Source organism: Euprymna scolopes, chromosome 7 (assembly GCF_053919585.1).
Source record: "Euprymna scolopes isolate OS-2025 chromosome 7, ASM5391958v1, whole genome shotgun sequence".
In the NCBI taxonomy this organism is placed as follows: domain Eukaryota; kingdom Metazoa; phylum Mollusca; class Cephalopoda; order Sepiida; family Sepiolidae; genus Euprymna; species Euprymna scolopes.
Genome location: NC_136488.1, coordinates 43,859,344 through 43,883,198, shown reverse-complemented (window position 1 = coordinate 43,883,198; position 23,855 = coordinate 43,859,344). Strand labels below are relative to the sequence as shown.

At 35.0% G+C, this 23,855-nt stretch overlaps 1 pseudogene; it reads right to left on the bottom strand.

Annotated features, from left to right (window-relative positions):
* Nucleotides 1-246: 246 nt before the first annotated feature.
* LOC145280498 (U2 spliceosomal RNA) lies at nt 247-373 on the bottom strand (annotated as a pseudogene).
* Between the last annotated feature and the right edge of the window lie 23,482 nt (nt 374-23,855).

Genomic DNA, 23,855 nt, shown 5'->3' with positions numbered 1-23,855 from the left:
GAGTGAATGCGTGAATGTAGGATTGACATGAAATTCTTAAAGATAAACTAAAATGACCGACAAAATAGGCTAAAATGACTTAAATAAATATAAAGTAAATGACTTAGAATAACTTTAATGAACTTAAGGATGAATTGAATGACCTTAAGAATGACTTCGATGCTTACAAAATAACTGGAATCCTTCAAAAACAACTTGAATGATCTGGAGAATGACTTGAATGGCTTTGAGACTGACTGTTTTTAAAGTGGGTGATCAATTTACATTAAATTAATAGAGAAAAGTGATCTCCCACTTTATATCACAATAACTACAGCATGTAGTAAGAACAGATACTACACTTTGATCTTGGCCAAAAGGCTAAGAAAAGGGTATTTATTTGCTCCCCCACCGAGCAAATTAGGCACAAGGCCGATTTTTAATGTGAGGAGTGACGGGGAAATGGGGACCAACTCCCCGGAGAGTAAGGGAACTGGATAGTGACAATGGGTATGAAAGGTTGGTATTTATTTGCTTCCCCACCGAGCAAATTTTAATGTGAGGAGGTAAGGGGAAATGGGGGCCAACTCCCCGGGGAGTTGGGGAGCTGGATAGTGACAATTGGTATGAAGGGTTGCTCCTAGATTGACTAAGGTCTTATATGTGGGGCTGTCATCACATATAGTCTTTGCTTGCAGTGTCTGTCGAAACAGATACAGCATTTTGAGATATTAAATCCTTTATTCGTGTTAAAAATACATAGAAAATCAACAATGAACAAAAAACTTAGGCATATGGCCAACTCAAAAGAGGGGAGGATTGTGGGTGTCGTTGGTCATCCTTGTCACTCCAGAACTAAACAAAATCAAAAGTTTCTCCCAGCTAGTATCTTTCACCATAATACCACATTCACCCTTTCATATTAGGGGACATCCTACTTAATTTTTAAAACATTTTTTATTGACGTGTAAAAACAAAAAACGATAACAATAAAAATGGTACACTAATTCATTTGTGTCGAGGGCGGGGGGGGGAGAGGAAGGAGGGATTAGTAGGACCCTCCCAACCCCATCTAGTTGATAGACTGCCCGTTCCACTAAGTTTGTATAAGGAACCTGGGATCTGCGGGTCAGTCTCTAAGTGGGGATGCCCTCTAGATGGGGGTGAATGGAGAAAAGAAAGTTTTGTGGGTAAGGAATGGGGGTTAGTTTGTACTTCTTTCTCTCCAAGATGAGTGAAATTTAGAGGAGGGGGGAAAACATAAATTGCAAGAAAGAGGGGGGTGGGGATCTTGGAGGCTTCCTAATCAGGGAGGGATGGAACACACACTCAGCTAGCTGAGAGGCTATTTGTTAAATTTTCCTTTACGGAACTGCGCGTTCCACACGTAGGCGAGAAACACGTATTCAAATTTGGCTCCTCTTCCTACACACAGACTTGTTACCTGTATCTATCTTCCTTCAAATGCCGCGCGATGCAGCCTTCTTCTATCACATCTGATCTTCACCCGTAGTTGGGTAGTTGGTGTTTAAAGAAAGCGATCAGATCCTGATCAGAAAAAGACAACAGCCCCCGGCAACCTTGCAGACGCGACGTCCAAATCACCATTTTCGCCACGGCCAGGATTTTAACTTAGACCATTTGTCTTTCCCGGTCCCACGGTGGCCTCACATTGCCACGACATTGGATACGGTAATTAGGCGAGGATGCTTATTTGCTGAAGGGTTGCCCCTAGATTGACCAAGGTCTTATATGTGGGGCTGCCCCCACATATGGTCTTTATTTGCAGTGTCTGCCCGAACAGATACTACACTTTGATCTTGGCCAATGACCAAGAAAAGCTGTATTTATTTGCTCCCCCACCGAGCAAATCAGGCACAAGGCCGATTTTTAATGTGAGGAGTGAAGGAGAAATGGGGATCAACTCCACGGGGAGTAGGGGAGCTGGATAGTGACAATTGGTATGAAGCGTTGCCCCTACATTGACCAAGGTCTTATATGTGGGGTTGCCCCCACGTATGGTCTTTGCTTGCAGTATCTGCCGGAACAGATACTACACTTTGATCTTGTTTATATAGTTTATTTCCACAATGAAAAAAAATTACAATTAAATAATGAGAAATTCAAAAAAGAAAAGCAAAAATTAACATGTGTAAACAAACTTAGGCACAAGGCCGTACAAGAAGTGGGATGGGGAGTGTTGCAGGATCTTTGTTACTAAAGTGAAAATGGAGTCTTTGGCGACTTTGCTCTTGACTGGCAACATTACCACAATACCTCTTGGCCAAAAGGCCAAAAAAAGCTAAGAGCAGCATATATTAACAACAGACCTTTGATCTTAACCAAAAAGGCCAAACACAAAATTTTACGGGCAGACCGACCGACCGACGGAGTGACTTATAGAGTCGCTTGCATGCGACTAAAAACATTTAATAATAAATAATACTCATCTCAATAATTAGTTACAATTAAAATAATATATACCATTCGCTACAGACCCGACCATGGAAGATCAGATAATAAATAAACGTGGATTTATAAAACTGAAAAATCCGACCTTGATTTCCTTCCTGGCCCGTGGCGCAGTGGATACAGACGTTGAATCTCTACGGTTCCAGGTGAGCATTGTCTGAAGATAGCGATTTCAGTCCTACCCCAAGCAGGTCAGACGCTTACTTGCCCAAAACGTGGTGAGACGATAACAACTATGGAAGGCAGTAATTGCTGAGAATGTAGTGAAAAGGTTTAAGGTTCCTATCCTGTTGTGGTTACCACCTGACGAAGGCCAGAGGAATAGCTGGCCGAAACGTCGTGAAACAATAACTAAAAAATGATGAGGATAATATTCCGCAATAAAAAAATAAGGCTCAGAAACTTATACAAAATAGGTGGTAGACGTTTGTTGTATTCAGTTTGTGTCGTTATAAAACATAGCCGATTGAATTCATGGTCATTTTAATATGCTTTGGTAGAGAATTCGGTCCTCTTGCACTTTAGGCAACTGGAAATTAGGAAGATAGAAAAGGGACAGCAGTCGTCTGACACCGGTTGAAAGAATGCCATTGATTGGATAGAGAAATTATGACGTCATTTTATAAATAAACAATTTCTTAAACAATTGTTTACGCGTAATTTTAATTAATTAGAAACGATAAAAAGATACTATATTGAAATTGACAGTATTAGAAAACATTTTTTTTTTAAATAAATGATACTTTTACACATAAATAAATACATGCAGGATAAAAAAGTACTTTTTTATTTAGTATAAAACAGTTTTTTTTTAACCAACCAAAGATAATTATAACTTATATTGTTCTCTGATACATATACGTGGAAATATTTAATTTAATATAAAATATAGTTTAAAATAAAAGTAAAATAGTTCACTATAAGTCAGAGATCGAATTGCTTTTACATTAATTATTTTTATTATTAAATACTTATTTGCAATACTTTCAATTCTTAAATTCTATCTGAACTTTAAAAAATTCTTTTAACTGGAGAGCTAATTAACGTTTTTTAAATTTAAAATAAAAGTAAAATAGTTCACTATAAATCAGCGATCGAATTGTTACTTAAATGGCCAACTTTTAAAACTGCTTCTACATTAATTATTTTTATACTATTATTAAATGCTTATCAAATTCATTTACAATAATTTCAATTCTTAAATTCTATCTTAACTTAAAAAAAAATTTAATTCTAAAAATACTATTAATTATTAAATACTTAGTTATTAAATTCTTTTCCAATTCTTTTTCAACAATTTCAATTTTTATCAATATTTCATAGTAATGACGTCATAATTTCTCTATCCAATCAAATTGCATTCTTTCAACCGGTGTCAGACGACTGCTGTTCCTTTTCTATCTTCCTAATTTCCAGTTGCCTAAAGTGCAAGAGTGCCGAGAATTCGTTGAAGTTAATCATATTCTGTTAGTTTGTATCGTTTACTTCTTTTTTATTTTACCTTTGTTTATTATCAGAAATATCTCGATTACTTGCTTTAAAAGTAATTCCTCATCGGTAATGGACCTTGGCATCATTTTATGGATCTACTCTCGGTTTCTCTTAATTTTAAACAAAGGGTCTTCAACGGTAAACTAACAGCAAAACATTGCATTAAAATAAGATTCCTCCAAAAATAAAACATTCTTTAATTTACTTCCAATAAAACTGAACTCATCGATGCTCGTTAGATCACTGAAGTTAAGCAACGTTGAACTTTGTCAGTGCGAGATCGATGACCATTTCGGAATAACAAATACGATACATGGGAAGAATACCACGCGGCTCTGGAAAAAAAAAACAACGTGGTTATATTCCCTGAACAAGATATACATTAAATTGTGGACCGTTTTTGAATTTAATTTCATAGAAGACGGTTCACTCGGGCTAATACAGAAGGAATCAGGTATTCAACTGGGTCGTGTACCAGCTAAATGTTTTCCTCTGGTATCATCACCTTACAAGAGAATACTTCGACAAATATATAAAATACAAATATATAATTGAAAATGCAAGAACTGTTTTGTCCTGGGCAAGAGGAGGAAACATCATTATGGACTGAGGTAATTTTTTATAGGTTTTTCGCAATCCACGGTGGTATTTAAAAAAAATGGACTGGTACCCTTGACATTAAAACTAATTGTGTATATCTCTATTCTAAAGTGTAGTCAAATAATATGGGAACCTTTGTATAACAGCACGAATACAATAGCAGTGCAACACTAAAAAAAAGCGCAGATAAATGTTAATAAATACCACATGTCGTTACTATAACGTAATCGTCACATCTACACTCTGGACACACACGTTGTAGATTCCATCGCAAGGACCATACGAAACGAAGAAGAAAATGAAACTCGCTGTTTAAATGAGGAAAATACCTTTATTCCTCCTTCGACTGCGACGTCGCCAACGTGTCTCTAATGTAATTGCTATCTCTGACTCCTGTCCTTTCAAACGTCCTCATCGTGTATTTTGTAATTTGTTTTCCTTTTTCCTTTTCGTGACGTCATCTTGAACACGACTCGGTCATTTGCATACAGCTGCTGTACGCACGTCCGCGCTCTGTTTCATCACTATCATAAAGCGAAAAATAGAGAAAAAATATTAGTTTAGCTATAGATAAAGAAATTATGAATACCTAAAAAATTTTATCACTTCCAGATTAATGTACAACACTAAGGTTTAGTACTCTTTCACGTTCTTTGTATTGGTGCGATTTGAATGACTTTAAAAATACATAACTAGATTAACTAGGGTTAACACGAGGCCTTATTCAGCCGAAGAAAAATGTTTCATTTTAATTGTATTTGTTTATCTGTTTATTATGGAAAAAAATACCGACGTTACAATAGACTTTATTTTTCATAACGTGAAACATTCCTCTTTCCTGTCAAAACTTCTGTCCAGTCTTAATGGTACAGTGTAACCCGGATATAAGAGACGCTTCTCCGGATCATACAGCTCTCTTATATCCGGGTTACACTTATATTGGAGGTTCTTTATCCGGTTTACACTGTACATTAACACAGGTCCTAATTTGGAACCAGAGAAAATCTCTTATATCCGGTTTTTCTGATAATCGGGTCTCTTATATCCAGGTTATACTGTATTTAAATTGCCTACACTGCTAACCAACTTGTTCGAACATACATCAAACATTACACTAATTATGTTACAAATGTGCATTCACCTGCATTTTTTTGTTTATTTACCTGTTTATGATATATATATATATATATATATATATATATATATATATATATATATATATATATATATATATATGTGTGTGTGTTTTTTTCTTCTACTTTGGTCATCTGTATATCCTACTTTTAATTAAACGCATGTTAAGCCATTCGTTTAAATAATTTTTTTTTTTATATTTGAGCATTTGTTAACTACCCCATCTCTTTAGTAGTCAGGAATCTTTTTTTCTAAAAAGGCATAAGCCTAACGAATCCTAGCGTGGATGAAACGCGGAATATTCTGTGTAGCTCAATGGCCATATATATTTTATAACTTACTACACCCCCATGTATGTGTATATATATATATATATATATATATATATATATATATATATATATATATATATATATATACCAAGTTAAAGGTATTCAAGAGGGAACACTCGTGAATTAAAACGAAGTTATAAAGAGTGTTTAATAAAAAAGAGCAAAAGTTATTAAGACTATGTAATATCTGTCTATATAAATAAATATATTATGAATATATATATATATATATATACATATATATATATATATATATATAGAGAGAGAGAGAGATGTATATATATGTATATATATAATTAAAATAACAAAGATACAAGTTATATTTCTTTATAATTACCCGGATTATAGAGAGCTGAATATTGTAAACCGCCAAATTAAAATAAAAGAAAAATTGATGAAACTAATAATTGAACAAATTACAAATTGATCCATAAAAAATTCAGACAAGAAGTTTTAATAAAGAAAAAGGCTGAGCCCATTTATTTTTTAAAACAGGTACTTTTCAGCTGAGGATAACATTTGTCAAAATGTATCACAGGTTTTCATAAATTCAAAATACATTTAATAAAACATTTTTGTGAAGTGAAAGCAGTTTTTAACACAATTAAACGGAATGAAATGTTCAAGTAAAATATCAATTAATTTATTAATTAATTAAATTGTACTCGATACTTCGAGAAGAGCACAGGAATACGTGTGGGGGGATTTTGCGTGTCATTTAATTCTGCAAAGTTCTGTTCATTGACAGCTAGCACAGAACATAATTTCCAGCTAACAGAGATAAATATTAGACTAAGGAGTTATTATACAGTTTGCAAAGGACGGGACGAAGGTCGCCAATGCATTTATTATTACTATAGTATAGATGAGAACATGTTCACATACCTAAGATGTGTTAAAGTTATTTAATCTGATATCCAGAATATGGAAAAGGGTAATGATCAGACCATCTATTGTGGTTTCTACCCCTAACAAAAAGTTGTTTGTAGGATCCAATACAAATTTTAAATCCAATCGATGGCCTATACACCAGCTGCACAGAACCATTAAGGATGGCGTTGTATTACTATAGAATTTTCGCGCGAGAATAAATGCTCATAGTCCAGCTTTGATCCATTGTTTCCTCATTTCCGCATTGTTTTACTAGAGAAAATAATTCAATCCATGAAGAATTTTTGATCAAACGTCGTAGGGAGTCTCACTTAGCTCGTTGGTATTATCTCGTTGTTTTTGTGGTGGCCCCTCTCTTTCAGGTCAAATGTTTACGTTGATATCAACAATTATTTGCTTATGAAAATCCATCACACAAGCATCCGGCAGTATTTTCAAGAATAGGTAAAGAAGGGGGACTTGCTGATCGTCATGATTAAGGAAGCGGGTTGTAAAATTAACGATTTGTGAAAATCATTTGCATTTAAGAAACTACGCGTATTGTTAGGAGCTGCGCATGTATAGCTAGATAAAACAAGCCAATCTCTCCCGTAGATATTCAAGCTATCCACAATGTATGTATATATATATATATGTGTGTGTGTGTGTGTGTGTGTGTGTGTGTATGCGGCTGGGTGTATGTGTATATGAATATGTATGTGTATTTAAGCATACACACATAAAAATTCAACATCCTTATCTGCCACAAATACAGAGGTATGCGCAAGAATACATTCCATCAGGTACACAAGTAATTTAAAAAAGTTATACATACATACATACATATATATATATATATATATATATATATATATATATATATATACATATATATATATATATACGTGTGTGCGTGCTTGCGTGCGTTTGAACAATTCAATAATGCAGCCGGAAGATGAGAACAAGGTAAAAGAAAGAATTCCTGTGTGAAAGGTCTCAATTTTCACACGCGTTGACCTCTAACCCCTTTTCTCTCGATCACTAGACAAAAAATAAATAAATAAATTACACCTTAAAGCATTTACGCGACAGATCAACCTCCGATTATGCCACTGGTCCAAGGTCGAATCCTCTTGACGGCCACTGATATCTTCGCTTAACAAAGGAAAAATGACGATTCGCTTTGTTTTTCCCCCTAAAAAACAAATACAAAAAAGTCTTTTAGCTTTTTCTGGTTTCGGATCACGTCGTACAGGGCATGGGAGGGGTTCTATCCTTGACATTCACTGTGTCTTTCCTTACGAACGGTGATATGCATGTTAAACTAAGAGGGTGGATGGGAGTTGCGTCGTTTATCCATCCGATTTGTCTTGGCCGCTCACCTAAAGCTAAATAATTGCGAACATTCCTTTTCTGAGAGCATATATTTGAATACGACTCAGTTTATTTTCATCAGTTTTATGTCATAGTCTACTTGCGTTTACAAGCATTTTACAGATAATACTTTGTAAGCCTACCTACAATAATAATAAGGATGTAGAGGTTGCGCAATGCGCAACTTCGCTTATACTTATCAGAGTGAATATTCTCTTAAAATCATTTTCCTTACTCTCTATCTCTGCGTAAAGCTAAACGAAAATTCTATGGGTCAGGTTTCCTCTGTATAATTTACCATCTGTGGAAGACAATATAGCTGGGCTGCATCTCAACTGCTTACAACGCACTCGCCTTCAAATCCAATGTAAACAAATCTTGTTGATCTGTCTTCTAAAATAATTAAACTACTCAAATTCTTTCATTACCGATCATCACGGTGTTGTTCCACTGGTCACACCACACTCATTAACCGTTATCTTCGAGTAGCCTTTGTGTCTTGATAAGCAACGAAACCTTCATATTATAAAAAATAGAACTAGATCTTACGTGTCAAGTATGACGTAGTGTATAGGAAGTCTCGAATCGACGCGACAGAAAAAAAAAACTAATGAGATCTTCCGCTCGTGTAAGTTTATAAGAATCAAGTTATGGCAATATTAAATAATGCCGTGATAAGAAAACGATTAATGTGATTTGAGAGTTTATTCTTTTGCATAAATTCATTGTGCTACAAAGCAGTGACGTACATTACACACGAAAAATCAATATAATCGGTGTGCAAATCTCACTGATTAATTGATACTTTTTTGCAGGTCATAATTTTTGTAAGCAATGTCAAAATCAAATTAAGATCACTAATAGCGCAGAAAATGTTGGAATAAAATTTTGATATATTGTGAAAAATCAGCGTCTAAATTGTCAAAATCTATTCAATCTTATTTCCCTTCATCGAACCAACTTTGATCACATCAGATGTAAAACATATTGTTATTCAAATTTCTTGTCAATACTATACAATTGTTGCAGGAAAACTTTATCTCATGTTGGCATATAGCAAACAATACTTGATACATCATGTTCAAAAGAACTCGTTAAAACTATGAATAGATAAAGATTATGCATTTACTATGATACGCAAGAGAAAAATTAGATGACTCTTGCTCAAATGACTATAAAAGATACAGGCTCCTTCCCAGAAAAAAGACATTGCGAGCCTGCCTCTGCTTTATCGTTATTTCCATGGTAAGTGCTCATATGAGCCTCAATCTATGAGTCCCCCTCGCCAAACTTTCACTAAAAACAATCGTCTGGCCGAAACCACTCTCAATAATTTCCCACGCCCTTTATCTATGCATAGACTTAAATGTAGATTTCACAAAGAAATCTTCTTTCTTAGAACTCTACGCCTGTGGAACTCTCTTCCGATTGTCTGTTTTTCAGCTGACGACAATCTGATTGTCTTCATGTCCAACGTAAACAAGTTCTTGGTGAACTGTCCCCCTAAGTAAACCAATTTACAAAATTCACACTACTTATGTTTATTACGCTATAATCACACTGACCCTTATCCTCGAGTGGGCCCCGGGCCTTGACAAGTGGTGATTCTTGTGTAAAAAAAAGGCTGTCATAAAACACCAAGTCGAAAATGATTGATAGATTTATGGATAACTTTGAATGAAAACTGAATTTTCATTAGAGAAAGGAGGTAGGAAGTTGACATTGAGTTTACTGTCGGCAGCCTCGTAACTTTTCCGAAGTTTTTCCCCTTCATTTTCTTCTTTAGTCTTCACATTCCATGAGTGATGTTTCTGTAAAAAGGGAAAGCATTGCTGTTTTCTGGCTCGGGATCTATCAACACTTATCGAAGACTTATTTTTAATTTTGAATAAGTATTTTGTTAGCTTCTTAAATGATGACTTGCTACTTTGTCTAAAGCGATAACCATAGAACAAAAAGAAAATAATTATACCAAATGAGTTTGAAACAAAATTTAGTTAAATTTTTGCATCAATCCCACTCTTTAAAAACAATTTTAAAAAATGCAGATTTTTATTAATGCTTTATGATCTGAGTTATAATGTATCTATTTACAATGCCTCCCCACGGGGCAGAGTTAGACACCAGGGTCGTTTTTTAATGTGGAGAAAAGGAACAATTTTTTTTTAAAAACTGTCTCTGTCGTGAAGGGCTGTTTCTCTACTGACAGAGAACAAAATATGAAAGTGCAGCATCTGAAGAACAGATGGTATTTATTTGCTCCCCCACCGAGCAAATTAGGCACAAGGCCGATTTTTAATGTGAGGAGTGAAGGGATGGGGAATGGAAAAAGGGGACCAGCTCCCGAGAGGTGGGAAATGGGAGCTGGTTAAAGGTCAGGCATGTGGGGTTGCCCCCACATCTGGTCTTTGCTAGTCATAGCTGGTCTTTGCTAGTCATAGCTTGCAGCATCCGCCGGAACAGATGCTACACTTTGATCTTGGGCAAAAGGCCAAAAATACGGGGATTAAAAAATATATTTATTGTTAATTTTAGATGGCAGCATACTGAATGTAAGCAATAGACAGTTGCAATCCGGACGTATCTGGCATCCATACAGATACTGAACTTAAACGTACAAGGCGTGTTTGAATCAATCCCCACTTTATGTATGCTGTTATATTCATTTATTTACGACTAAACGAATTAGTTCAACCAGTTAAACATGACCGTACTAAAGAAACTAACAAACGTCTTGATATATAAAATGAAGGAAGATAAGCTATTATATTGTGAGTGTTGTGTGTTGTTTGTTGTGTGTTGTGTGTTGTGTGTTGTGTGTTGTGTGCGTGTTGTATGTGTATGTATAATGCGGGTTGTGTGCTCTGTGTGTGTTGTGTGTGTGTATAATGCGTGTTGTGTGTTGTGTGTGTTGTATGTGTGTGTATAATGCGAGGGATGTTAATATATTTATATTTCTCTATGTACAGGATAGACTCTTGAATTAATTAACGGATCATTATAAATTTTGGGATTCAGCTGCCGTGAATCTAAATGTGGGCGATATTCAGTTTAATTTGGTTTTACACACAAGAGGAGTAAAAAGGAAGCGGATGATGTTCATGAAAATCCCGATACCCCCGATTTTAGTAAAATTTAAGCATAAGTATTTGACAACAATTAATAAATTATGGCAAAATGTCAGTTCTATTGTTGTATTATGTTGGGTTTTAAAAGTGTTTTATATGGACATAACATTATCTTTAAAAATGCAGGTATCGTACGATTTATGTTCAATTAGATTCATATCGCTAGACACAAATTATGCATGATTCCATTAATTTGGGCTATCGCTTTAAAACGTTTAAGCCTAAGCCTTAAGTTGGAGCCATTTTTAGCATCAAACACATATAATGAGTTTTCAGTAGAACTAGAATGAAAATGATAACCATAAAGTTTAGTATATATATATATATATATATATATATATATATATATATATATATATATATATATATACGTCTGTAAAGAGGAATATAATTCTTTTTGTAGTATTGTTGTAATAAAAACAAAAGAGCCTTAGATGGAATATACATATATATATATATATATATATATATATATATATATGTAGTCATCCATATACATATATATATAGTCATCCACATACAGTACTGTTTCGCTGTTTCACAGCTCATCAATGCGGCTTGACAGGCAATCGAAACCAGACCGCCCAAATGACAGTCAAGGCTTCTCACCATTGCGCTATACGGCTGATGCTGAGTGTGTAATGAATTATCAATGTTTGGACATCGTCCAAATGCCTCCGCTCGATTTGTTTACACAAAGAGCGACGCTTAATATGCTAATGGCAATTTGTATATCACTTCCCAATCTGCTCAATCCAAGAGAGGGAGCATTACAGTCATCGCATACAGTACTGTTCCGCTATTTCACAGCTCATCAATGCGGCTAGACAGGCAACTGCCTCAAGCCAGGATCGGAACCCGACCGCCGAAATGACAGTGGGTAGAAGGATAAAGTTGTCGCTCTAAAGAAAAATCACTACAGTTTTATTTTAAAACTTTTATTGAAAAAATAAATTCAGGTAACTTGGTTATGTGGTAAAGCTGACATGAATTAACAATGTTTTGACATTGTCCAAATACCTAAGCTCAATCGGTTTACACAAAGAGCATCGCTTCATACGCTAATGGTAATTTGTATATCACTTCCTATTTTTTAACTCAAAAAGTTGAAGCGCTACGAAGACAGTTGTGGTAAACTTAAAAGAAGTGACGGGTTGTGCTCAAGTACTTTTTTTCTGCATACGCAGCACATTTTCAGTGCACTTTTGCCAGCGATGAACAATGGCGTGCATGGGCACCCGGAATACGCTTTACCATTCCAAAATTCAAGCCGTCTATCGCTGTTTTTTAAACTCAAATGTTAAAAAGCTACGCCGACACAATGTGATACGATTTCTACGAGCGACGATTTGTGCTACAGAATATATTGTTTCACATAGTCTCCAAAATTCTACCGGCACTTTTGCCCGGAATTCAGTGACACATGTCTACTTCAGACGCAGGTTCATGACAGGGTTTGCGTTTTTAGAGTTTAATACTGTCAATATCTGAAACAGAGGAATGAAACTTTTAGGTCACGAATACATAAATAGGAAGTATTACTTTTGGAGCACCCCTCTGATATACCAGACTATATATATATATATATATATATATATATATATATTCTTCTATAATATAAAGTTGAATGTGTGTGTGTGTGTGCGGTCACGAATAAACTCCCATATGGTTGACTATTTAAAAAAACTGATAACATATAATGACAGAAGATGTATCGAGACACAGGAATGGGTTTGTTTGATCTGGCAGAACGGTGGTTAATTAAAATTGTGGGGTCTGCGTTCGCGCCTGGTCCACAAATTATGGAAGTAAAAAAATAAAAAATAAAAAAAACGTTTACAAGTGTTTTTGATATAGATGTACATAAGAATACTTTGATAAGTATGTTTTAACTTAAATAGGTATGGTATAATAAAATTGTGGGGTCTGCCTTCGCGCCTGGCCTCCATAGAATGAAAATAGGCACACACTTTAATAAAGACTTTTCATATATATCTGCATAAGTATAATTTGATAATTATGCTTCAGTTTGAAGAAATGTGGTATAATAAAATTATGGGGTGTTCGTTCGCGCCTGCGTACGCAGACCCCACAATTTTAATGAATCATCATTATGCCAGATCAAACATATCCATTCCTGTGTCTCGATAAATCTTCTATCATTATATGTGATCAGTTTTCTATAATAGTCAATCATATAGGAGCCTATTCGTGACCAGACACACACAAAGACGTTCAGCTTTATATTATATTATATTACATTATATATATATATATATATATATATATATATATATATATATATATGTATATATATATATATATATATATATATATATACTGCTCTGTCTCTTTGTTTATTTTCCTCCCTTTCTTCGTCCGACTATATATATATATATATATATATTTATATATATATATATATATATATATATATATAGAGAGAGAGAGAGAGAGAGAGAGAAAGAGAGAGAGAGAGATTTCATCTTTAAGTTAATTGTTTTAAGTTAACATGAAAAAAATTCAAAATAGTACCGTACTTTGGGATAATTGCGCCAAATCCGGGGGTAACGTCAACTAAAAAAAGTGCTCTTCATATACATGGTTGCCAAAATAACATTTTTAGCTAGTTGGCGCAATTACCCCGGACTTGGCGCAATTACCCCAAAGTACGGTATAACGTATGTTTATAATTCACCTGATGTCGTCTAATCTAATTGAAAGAATCAAATCACTTTATTAAAACTTACTTTAAAACCTTTACAATTTTAAAAGTAATAGTTCCGATGTGTTTGCTTTTGGTTTACACATGCTAAAACTAATATATCCTTAACTTATACTAATCACGTTATTCTAGTCTATTAGTTTATTTACAATGGCATGCAGGGATGTAGTCGCTGTGCAATGTGGGAATGTTTCATAACAGTTTTAATTGATGATTTTGGATAACGTTTGCTTTCCGGAACGAATTCAATTGTTACAAGTAACAATCTTTCGATTTCTGATATCTTTTATATCGAGGACTTGTAAATGAAAATTTAATAGGTTGAATTATGAAATTAAATTCCAAGACATGTAACGAAAAAAGTGAATGCTTATCTTCTGTTTGAATCGTTACTTCACTAGTTTCTAAAACGGGGAAAAAAGTAACGTAAAAGAACGAGAAAGGGAAAGAATGAAAGTGGAGAAGGAAGAAAAAGAAAAGAAAAAAGAAAGAACGTAAATGAATTCGAAAGATAGAATGAAACAGAAGGAAACAAAGGAAGAAAAACACTTGAGATAAACAAAAAGTAAATGATTTAATAACTGGGGTTCAAGAAGAAGAGAAACAAGGACTCTAAAGAAAGACAATAAAATTAAGGAATAGGAGGAGAAAGGAGGAAAAGGAGGGAGAGCAAGATAAAGAGAAAGAAGGGTGTAAGAATTTGGGAGACGCAAAACAAGAAGAAAACATGGAGGAGGAGGAAGGGAAAATATAAAACTGAAAAAGAAATACAAGTAAGAAGTATAAGAAGAAAAAACCAAGAAATAGAATAAAAACGAAATCATGAGAGCAAGGAATAATAATAATAATAATAATAATAATAATAATAATAATAATAATAATAATAATAATAATAATAATGAGAAGAAGAAGAAGAAGAACAGCAACAACAACAAAAACAAGAACAAGAACAAGAAGATTAAAAAGAATCGTCTAATCCTTACAAGTATCTCCGACAAAGATAATAGGAAAAGTTGTTTAAGGATCCTGGAAAGGTTTTTGCAATATGTCGAGATTAAAGGAAAGAGAGTTGACGAGGAGGGAGAAAAGTGGGAGTACTTTGCAAAAAGAGGACGGAAGCATAAGAGACACAGACAATAACAAAAAACGGAATTCCATCACAACCCTTGATGATATACAAAAAAAAAAATACAAGAGAAAAAAGAAATTGCACGTGAGACAAAGATGTGTGTGGGGTAGAAGACTGGAAATTGGTGCGCGTGGGTCTTTTGGATTGTCGACGATCACGTTCCCCTCTCCCCAAAGAGAGAGAGATATAGAGAAAAGCGGGTAGAGAAGCTGCGTGGGCTGGGTTGGAGTTTAAGCACACCGAGTGAGTTGACATCTGCAATGGCGTCTCCGGTCTGGTAACCGTGGCGACTCGGTGGCCGTACACAGGGCGTACACAGACCGACCGGCGGGTAAGGCAAACACACAGAGATTAATTCAGTCATAATACACTGACGGGGACACTTTCCCTCGCCTCATATCACCTCCCTACATACACATACAACCTCTCCCCCACTTCGTCTTGTTCTTCGCTGCTCCTGTCGTCTTTTATTTTTATCTTCTTTTCTCGAAATTCGTTTTCCTCGTAGAACTACTACTACTACTACTACTACTACTGCTGCTGTCAATAATATTAGTTGCAATTATACACTCCTGATCTAAAAGTTAAGACCACTTGAAAGTTTTTCAAAAGGAACCCCTTTTTAAAGGATAGATTTTAAACTGCCCCACTTCATACTACAACTTAAAAAGGCTATGGAAAAAAGCTACATTCCAAAGATTTAAGTAGAAATTTACATGTTTATAAAATGGCGCATTTTACACTTGATCAAAATTATGAGACCAGTGTTATACTTTCTACGAAATTGTACGAAAAGTTTATGAAAACATTCGACAGTCAAATTTTATAATGAGTTCTACCTGCAAACATTTCAATTGGATTCAAATCCGGTGACCATGCAGGGTGTCCCTAGAGATGGACCCTATTTTCTTGCAGAAATACCAAGGTCCGTCGTGCAGCGTGGATTGCAGCATTATCCTGTTGGAATAACCATCCATCCCCACACAAACGGCGACCTTCCGTTATCAACGATGCTTTTTGTAGCATGCTAAAATAATCAGTCGCTGACTGACGACCCTGCATCCGTTGGAGCTCTATCGTCCCTCTGTATGAAAAAGCACCCGACACAATTAGGGATCGTCCACTATTATGACGTGTAAAGAGAAAAACCGGGAAGCATGTTTTAGTTATGCCAACACCGTTGGAAGCCATCAGGACGATCTTGAATCTTTTCTCATCAGAAATAGGACTTTTTCCACTTCTCAACGCCCCGTGTTTGGTATTCACGACCAAACGTAAAGCGGTCCAAACAGAAGCTTGTCAAAACATGGAACTTCCCCAAGACGAGAACCATTCATTTCAATTGATGGCAGGTGGGGATCAGAGCGGTGATGATGTAAGAATAGGAGATTGGTTTTAGATGCATTAAAAGTAACCAGTCACTTCTTTCCCCATTGTACCACGTGCTGAAGATCAGAGGAGAGAGAGAGAGAGAGAGAGAGAGAGAGTCAGAGAGAACTTTGTCATTGACGGTCTTTGATGCGTTGCCATAGATGGTAGTGTCGTCAGCATAAATGTCAACGAATGATCATAGAATGTTATTTGGAAGATTTGTTTACCCTTTTTATTTACTATGCCTTTTTGTTGTAAGTGTCGTCTGATAGTTACTCGACTGCAATCAGCATCTGTAACTGCCTTAATTTGACTCGAAGAAAGCCCCCTATTTTTCACTACAACCAGTCTTATTCTTTTACTCAATTCAGGAGAAATTTATGAATCCTACAAGTAGAGTTTTGCTTTTTTATAATTTTCACTGTTCTTTAGAAAGTTGCAAATTACAACAGCGAGTTTCCTTAGCTGCGATCGCCCGCTGTAAGAAAACATGCTTATGGAAATCTAGAATTCGAGCACGGTCAACTCCAGAAGGTTTGATTGCTTTAGGCATGGTAAGACATTTATGCAGTGATTATTAATCTGCAACTGAACTAAAAATAATGTATACCTTTTTCTCATAATTTTGATCAAGTGTAAAATGTCTAATTTTATAAAAATGTAAAGTTTTTAATTAAATCTTATTAATAATAATAGTAATAATAGTAATAATAATAATGATAAAGTGCAATGTTGACATCGATTGATATCATACCAAAAAGTTAAGAAGAATGAAGGAGGATGGAAAGTCCAAAGAGAGAAACACTAGGGTTATGCAAAGGAAAGTGGGACATTGGAAGGGCTTATTGCTACCCACATTCTAATGGACCAATGAACAATGCCAGAAATCAATGGCAAATGGCAGTTTCGATAATGCAAACAATTCGTTTGCAAAAGTTATCGAAAGTGGTGAGGAGTGCTGAAAATATAGGGAGACCTGTGTTCACTCAAACTCCAGGGAGCACCATTGGTTGTTGTCATGGAGTAACTTCTGAGGATGCCCTGATAACTTTTTTTTTTCTATTTCATGCAATCGACTTTTGTTTCCCCTTTCTCTGCTATCCACGTTGTTCACCTTAACACTGCAATTGGTTTCGATAATCAGTTAGTTTGTATTTCGTATCATGCATTATTGTAATCCTTAAATTTCACCCATCTATGAAATATTCGATATTTACTAACCATCTTCCTTTTTCTACATATACTCGGTCATTATCACCCTTTCAGATGCAGTGTGTTGTACATAGTCATTAGTTTCCTGGTTACACGATTCAGGTCCCTATAGTTTTTTGGCCTTTTTCTGAAGTGTTCAGAATATTTCACTAGTAATACTATAGCAGCATCTATTCTATTGATTTTGTTTTTGCTATATAGTTTAATAGGACGTAATTGAGTTGAGACACCGGTTTTCTTTAGTTTACCTAATTTAAGCGATGACTAGTACTAGATAGACGACCATTTTGGAATGCTAGGACTTGCATATCATCTTCCCTTCATCGGGATATACATAAAGCTGATGATTGCTTATGAACTTGATATTCCTTGTAAACTTCCTACTTCGGAGCAAATCGAGGCAGCACAACCAAGACTTAATATTACACCAGGTATTATAGTGAGGCAGAATGCTGAAACAATCTTTAATTTGGTGCTTGTATCACTAAGTTTAAGATTCGTATGGAATATTGAGATAACTTAGCCCACTATTAATAGTTCGTTTTCTTTTAATATAAAATTAAACTTCAATGACATTTCTTGTTATTATCAGGTATTCTATTTTATCATCCTTTTTTAATGTTGTTGATTTTATTATGTCTGCTTCTATAATATCCAACTATTTATAAATGTCGATTTAAACATGTGTCATTATCACTTTTTTTGTATTTTAATTCTGTTGTATCTTAGAAATCAAGAAAATCATTTCTAGCACTAAAACTTGATTTTCATATAAGATACATAGATATTTGATTGCTAAACTAATTTTATTTTCTACTTCCTAAATGAGTGAAAACATTAATTTTCCTCTCCAAGTTGACCAGTTTAATATGTTATATGTTATCTTTAGTGTCATATTTTATTTAAATTATTGTCACTTCTTGGTGTTGTGGGATTTTAAGGAAAATATTCATCTGTTTCAGTTGTGGAATGTTAAAGTAAATTATTTATCTAGTTTAGGTGAATATCCAGCTAAGTTCTGTTACTTAACGTTCCATCACTATATGAAAATGCAGCATTCCCCGTATGAATCACTGTAATGTCATGAGAAGATATTACTTCAATATCAATGTTAGTTTGAATATTTGGTCAGGGTTTACTTATAGAGCGAAGATATTCTTATGTCATTTTGTCCTGACAAGCCTCGTTACGGAGAGCCAGGAGACATTCGACGATGGCGTCGGGTAGTCATTCAAACTCTATCCTAAAGTATTCAGACTCTCTTCATACATTCCCTGACTGTACTAATATACAGAAGTCTAAATGTAACGTAAACTAACATTTTGCTAATCTTTCCTAGGCATGGCCCAAATAGTATCCCCTTACATCCAACTGACGATATGCTTTGTTAGGGGTGAATGCGAAGACAAAAAACCGCTAAACACTTCATCTCATCCCGATAACACACTTCTATGCCTGCATTTGTTTCTCCTCCAGTTCGCCTGTAGTGTAGCTTTATTTTCCATTTCAAATTTCAAATCTTCGCTTCATCAGTTTTGCATATCTTTAGAAATAATATTTATCGTAAGTACGAATAGAAATTATGTTGTTTATATTAGCGACATACTTTTTCATGTACATACATACGTTTCTATTTATTTTTGTAACAACAATAAGAAGAATTTAGAGGGGAGGTGAATCTGTAATAGAAACGATGTTGTCGACGTTTGCCCCTAAGCTGAAAATAAAACGAGTGACAGAATGCGACTGGGGAGTCGTTTGGTTCGAGAAGCAATTGTTTGCTCAGCTCGTAGCTTCCAAACGGCGACTTAGTCAGCCAAGCGTGGTAAACGAGGAAAAAGTGTGGTGCGATCGACACACGCGATATGATGAGTTGTCTTCGTCGGCGTCGTCGGTAAAACGAGAGAGCAAATTCTGTTGCCAATCAGACAAATACATGGCGTCTTTGCATTCTAATGGCATTACGTCGGTACGAATAAAAACAATCTTATGACGACAATAATTTGAACCACAGAAGCACAGCAAATATGTATTTAAGTGTGGATGCTAAAATAAATAAATAAAATAAAATTAACGCTGCCTTTTATTTCCGAAAGATAATGGATACCTCTTATAATCGTGCTGACAGGAGGAATTTTAGAGACTCGAATGTTCCGAAATCCGAAATGTACTTCTGCGGTGCCCGGAAAACTCGTCCCGGGAAAACTCGTCTCGGGAAAACTCGTCTCGGGAAAACTCGTCTCGGGAAAACTCGTCTCCGGAAAACTCGACACCGGAAAACTCGACACCGGAAAACTCGTCCCCTTTCAATAGGTAGGAAAACTGGTCCCTTATAGAATAAATATCGATTGAAAACACATTTTATGATCGTTCTTGAAGGAGATATTGTTTTTTAAAATAGACTATAGCCCCCCATAATATTTTTTCAAAATATTTTTACTTGTTTAATTTTTTTTTAAAAATAAAATCGATTTTCTAAGTGTCCGTTTTCTACCTAACTGGCTAAGTTTTTAGTGGTTTCACTTATTTTAAAGCGTTTATTATGTTCATACAAAGTTAATTACACATTTTTTTTTGTTCTTATTTTAACGATGTTTTTTGGAGTCATAAAACAATAATAAAAGACAAAACCGAAAAATTAAAAAACAAGAAGCGACTCGATTCTTCGTTACTTTTTTGTTTTGGTTTTTAATTATGATAGTTTTTTTTGTTGTTATGGTTTTGTTTTCTCTCATACCAAATGCACTCATGCGTTATTTAAAATTATAATTTTATCAATTATCAACATTTATTGTCGTCCTGTCAAATTTTGCAAAAATTAACTAATAAATTAAAAGCGAAATATTTTTTTTGGCGCGAGAGATGTCATGTGCTAACAATCGCTCGTTAACTCATTTTTAATTTTTTAAATTTTTACTTCAAAATACTAAAATCAATCATTAAGAGAAAAAGTAATCACTAAATAAATTTATTAATCAATTTTATTGAAAACTCCGCTATCGTTTATCAAGAATTTTTTTAATTTCATGTTTTGTTGGTTGTTTTTCGGAGGGAGATATAGTTTTTACCCCCCCGCTCTCTCTCTCTAAATTATATTTTAAAAAATATTAAAATTTATTATATTCTTTTTAAAAGCAAATCTCCCTCAGTAATTTCTTTAATTTTCTATTTTTTAGCGATTATCAAGACCCCTAAGATGTGATATACCGGACATTATTTTTCGTTCTCACGTAACACTCGACATGTTTTTAGTTTGTTTTCTGTGTTTTTTTTTTTCTTTACCGAATAAACAAATAAATTAAAAACAAACAACATAGTCAGCGTGGTAGAAAAATCGAGTTTACCCTTTTATAAACAACAGTAAATAAGTAACTTCTTTTTATATTAATAAAAAAATATGCGGTCTTGTTTATGAACATAATAAACGCTTTAAAATAAGTGAAACCACTAAGAACTTAGCCAGGTAGATAGAAAACGGACACTTAGAAAATCGATTTTATTTAAAAAAAAAAAATAAACAAGTAAAAATATTTTAAAAAAAATATTATGGAGGCTATAGTCTATTTTTAAAAAACAATATCTCCTTCAAGAACGATCATAAAATGTGTTTTCAATCGATATTTATTCAATAAGGGACCAGTTTTCCTATCTAGCGAAAGGGGACGAGTTTTCCGGGGTCGAGTTTTCCGGAGACGAGTTTTCCCGAGACGAGTTTTCCTAAATTCACTTCTGCTTAAGCGAGATTGTCTGAGTCGTGTACCAAAGAGTTATTCAATCGAAGTCAAAAGACCTTGCACACAATAGTGTTCAATATTATTTCGTATAAAGCTTACTGTTGTATAGCTGGGGTCTTTTTAAGAGATAGGATGGGGACATTCATATTGATGAGGGGAAGATGACATTTATACATTTTACAGTCTGTGGTTTCTTATTACATATATTAGCCTGGAGAGAGGGGATGATCAGTTCCTATAACACAGAAGGGGAGGATAATCATTACTCATGATGGAGAGACACATTACTTAGGATGGAGAGGGGAACACATTACTTAGGATGGGTTATACAAAGTTTATTAATAACGATGAGCGGGAACAAAGTTCATATAAAATGATTACATATTACCTTTAATTTGCGGAATGGCGACACGAAGACGGCAGTTAAAAAATATGAGATGTTCTTTTATTCCATTTGACCGGTCGAAATGATGATTACATCCAGGAATTCAACATCATTTCTACATGTTAAACGTCCTCCCTTCGCTTCTAAAGCGACCCTCCTCTGACCATGTCAGCTCTGTCTCCGTCCGACTCGACTCTGAACTCTGTCTCTGTATCTGTCTCTGTCTCTCTCTGTCTGTCTGTCTCTCTCTCTCTCTGCCTAATTGACTATTGAATGTTTAATAAAGCCTCCAATCGAATTCCCTGCATTCATTTATGTTTGTTATTAGCCGGCTTTGACGGCTCGCAATTTAATTCCTAGTAATTACTTTAAAATATTGTATAACAAAAGAAATCAATTAGAAAAGAAGAAAAACATGACAGATAAGAATATTAAACTAATCGATAAATAAAAACATCCAAAACAAATTGATAAATAGAAGACAAAACTAATCGATGTGGAACAGTTCACGAGTGTCCGTTTTTCATTTTTTTTGTTTCAATGCTTCCTTTGTTTCCGAATCTTTTTGCTTAGCTTTCTTCTGAAAGCTTTATTGAAGGACATGACATCCAGAGATAATTCCGGAAGAATGAATGGATTTCTGGGAATTTGTAAAAAAAGTTAAGTTGCCTTGACGAATAACAATTTTAGTTTCCAAAAGCACAAAAATAACGCATCTTGATAATAAACCTTGTGCAATAACTGACCTTAGTTTTGTCCAAATTTCAACATAAATTAGACCAGTTTTTTTATATCAGAGGTGGTCACCGCTTATAAAGGCCCGACAACCACGAGGATAAAAGATAATCAGTGCCAGTTCGTGGGTAAGACAACACTTTGATTCTTGGTAATAGTGGAACATCGGTATTGTTTCTTGATTTAAGAAGGCAGCATAGACTTAAAACGGTCATGTAACAGTCAGGTGGGAAGCAAATCCGTGTTATTGTGTTCCAACGACGGACAGTTTTAGAAGGAAGGTGAGAAAGCTATAATATTGACTCCGCAGTTTTGTTAGAACAGGTTTTTTCCTCACATACATACACACACATGTACGCACGCACACACGCACACATACACACGTATATATATTCCCGTTCACGTACATACACTCACATTCACGTGCATACACACACACGCTAACGTACACACATGTACGCACACATATGCACACATGGGCAACGTCACTTCCCTTTAAAGGAAATCCAGACATGAGCAGTCAGATCACTGACCGCGGTATAAAAGCCAACAACAACGTTCAACTTCCTCTTTCTTCCCTTTTGCCTTGGTTCGTCAACCAGACAAGTTCGCGTCCAGAGCGTGTTACCTGAAGACACTTCCACGTGGACGACTGATACCATGCACGTGTGGCTTTACTGAGGTGAACCTCCTCTCTCTTTCTTTTTCTACATGCTGGCTGCCCTTTCTCTTTCCCCTACTTTATTCCTCTTTTTTCCACGCACGTAGTCGTCAACGACTGAACTGAAAATGTGTTTCACCTAAACCATTTATTTTCAACAGAACATAAATGATATGTTTATTTTATTCAGGAATTGAGTTTTGTTTCCTTCCTTCCATTCATTTCATTTTTTTCTTTTTGTAGCGAGTTCGGATTATTATATTCCGGTCCGCAACATAAGATGGTGACCCCTTAATTTAAAATGAAATGAATGTGTTTGAACGAAACACGCGGTGTAAACTAAACTCTTCCACACAAATCCACGGCACGCACGAAAAATATTTTTTCACTAAAAAACAAAAAAAAATGGGAATTCAACAAACCGACTCCTACAACAAAACCATGCCATTAAACATTCGGCAACCTGACCAAAAACGAGTCGAAAAATTAGCCGAATTAAAGTCTAAGGTTGAAAAGCTTTCAA